This window comes from Hyalella azteca, unplaced genomic scaffold, assembly GCF_000764305.2.
Source record: "Hyalella azteca isolate HAZT.00-mixed unplaced genomic scaffold, Hazt_2.0.2 contig4066, whole genome shotgun sequence".
NCBI lineage: Eukaryota > Metazoa > Arthropoda > Malacostraca > Amphipoda > Hyalellidae > Hyalella > Hyalella azteca.
Window position 1 is genome coordinate 1 of NW_025934292.1, and position 2,707 is coordinate 2,707.

The following is a 2,707-nucleotide window of genomic DNA, read 5'->3' on the forward strand; positions in this document are numbered from 1 at the left end:
GTGTACATCAGTAAAATAATGTATAGGCAGCGCTACTTTGAAATGTAGTGGCCGCTACCGCTACCGCTACATGTTGTAAATGTAGCGGGCGCTACCGCTACCGCTACAATTGCTTAAATGTAGCGCCGCTGCCGCTACTGAAAATGTAGCGGCCGCTAGTAGCGGCCGCTACATGTAGCGCGCTACTGTCCACCTCTGTGCATAGGCGATGGTGTGAAGATATGAGAACCTAACTGCAGTTTCATCAATAATGAATATAATTTTCCATGATCAAAATTTTAAACTAAAACTCCATATTATAAACTGTTACTGAAGCAAAGAAAATGTGCACTGAAAAGCGCAGTGCCCTAAAGTGAAAAAAATTATCGAGGTCTGTAATTCAAGGTCCTTGATGCGTAACAAAACCTCGTACAACCATTTCTCGTTTATATCACCCAAACCTATTCCCAATCGACCTTTCTCATTCCTATCAATCACGATATTGACCCATTAACCTCTATCATTAGGCGTATACCCCTTTCAAGCCTTATACTCTTCAACGCACTTCATCAACCTCTCACCTCTTTTAACCCTTTCATTTAACCCTCATTAATCTGCTTTAACCTTCCAATCTTCCTTAAATCCTTGATTTCATCTCAAACCTTATCAACTCCTCATCCCTTCACCTCTATATCCCTCACTCCCCCACAACCTCTCATCCCTCACCTCTATATCCCTCACTTCCCTACAACCCCTCATCCCTCACCTTTATATCCCTCACTCCCCTACAACCCCTCATCCCATCACCTCTATATCCTTCACTCCCCTTCAACCCCTCATCCCTCACCTCTATATCCCTCACTCCCTTTCAACCCCTCACATCTTTATCCCTCACTCCCCTACAACCCCTCATCCCTCACCTCTAAATCCCTCACTCCCCTACAACCCCTCACATCTTTATCCCTCACTCCCCTTCAACCCCTCACCTCTATTTCCCTCACTCCCTTCAACCCCTCATCCCTCACCTCTAAATCCCTCACTCCCCTACAACCCCTCACATCTTTATCCCTCACTCCCCTTCAACCCCTCACCTCTATTTCCCTCACTCCCTTCAACCCCTCATCCCTCACCTCTAAATCCCTCACTCCCCTACAACCCCTCACATCTTTATCCCTCACTCCCCTTCAACCCCTCACCTCTATTTCCCTCACTCCCTTCAACCCCTCATCCCTCACCTCTAAATCCCTCACTCCCCTACAACCCCTCACATCTTTATCCCTCACTCCCCTTCAACCCCTCACCTCTATTTCCCTCACTCCCTTCAACCCCTCATCCCTCACCTCNGTATTATTCAATAGGCTCTTGCCCCAGTTGGTGAAATTCGAAGAAAAAGATGATGAAATGTGATTTGCCTCTTTATTCACGCGCAATATTTTGAAGTACATAGAAGACACGGAATTTTCAGCGGTGTCTTATTTGTTTTGATGTCTCGGTGAATTTATAGCTGCAGTTTTGATCGAAAAATAATGTATTCGAAAAATAATTTTTTATTTCATGATAAGCGATTTAATTGGTGGGCAGTGGGCACTGATTATAAACTTTAAATATCGATCATGTTTATCATTTCATTTAATTTATAAAATATTCACACTGCTAATAAAAAAGGATTGAAGTTTAGCATGAAGTAAGATAAGGTTGATCTTACAATTTATTTATTGTTATATTTGCAATGGTCTTCAAGATGTATTTTATCATTAAAGCTACGAAATCATTTAATTACCCTTATCATACAAACTTGATTTATTTTTCTTTTTAAATTAAAGCTAGTTTTGTCTAAATTCTTGGACACCCACTGCTTGGTCTGCGCGACTGTTTTGCTAGGGGTTTTAAGATGTACTTTATCGTTATAGCTAAGAGATAATATAATTACCCATTTCATACAAACTTAATTTATTTTTCTTTTTAAATGAATGATCATAGTTTTATCTAAATTATTATACACCCACTGCTTGGTCTGCGCGAATGTGTTGATGGCGTCAGTGGCCACTTTGGCCACGCGGGCGTTGGCGGGGGACGAGAGCGGGGCCTTCGTGTGCCCCCACGGGTACATCCACAGCTGCTTGTAGGCGTGGATCGACACGTACACCTTCAGCTGGGGGTGCAAAAAGGACGTTGAGAAGATGGCACGTACACCTTCAGCTGGGGGTGCAAAAAGGACGTTGAGAAGAAGATTAGCAATAATACCAACCAGATGGTTGGTATTACCAACCAAAATACCAAAAATATTGGTCTCTTTACCAAAAGAGACCAATAATACCAACCAGATGGTTGCATGATGGTCTCTTTATCGGCCAAATTAAAAAAAAATTAACTAAAAATTTAAAAGCAAAGAAAAGTCGCTGAGCATAAGTTGTAGAACCGACAGTTGCTATCGCGCCCACCTCATTCGGCTGTGCGCACTCACGCCGAGCAGTGTGATGTCCCTATTTCTGACAGTGACTTTAGGGTGTTAGCTTCCACCTCCGGTACTACAGATTTGCGTATTGCGATGGAGCTGGATTTCGAAACGCTTTCTACAAAGATATGAATTTTTGTGGACTTTTCTTTGCTTTTAAATTTTTAGTTAACTTGCGATTTAAGCAAATAAGTGACATCAATTATTTTTTGCCATAAAAATACCCTGAATATAACACTAATGTTAACTCAAGAAAACTTCAACGTGTAGTAT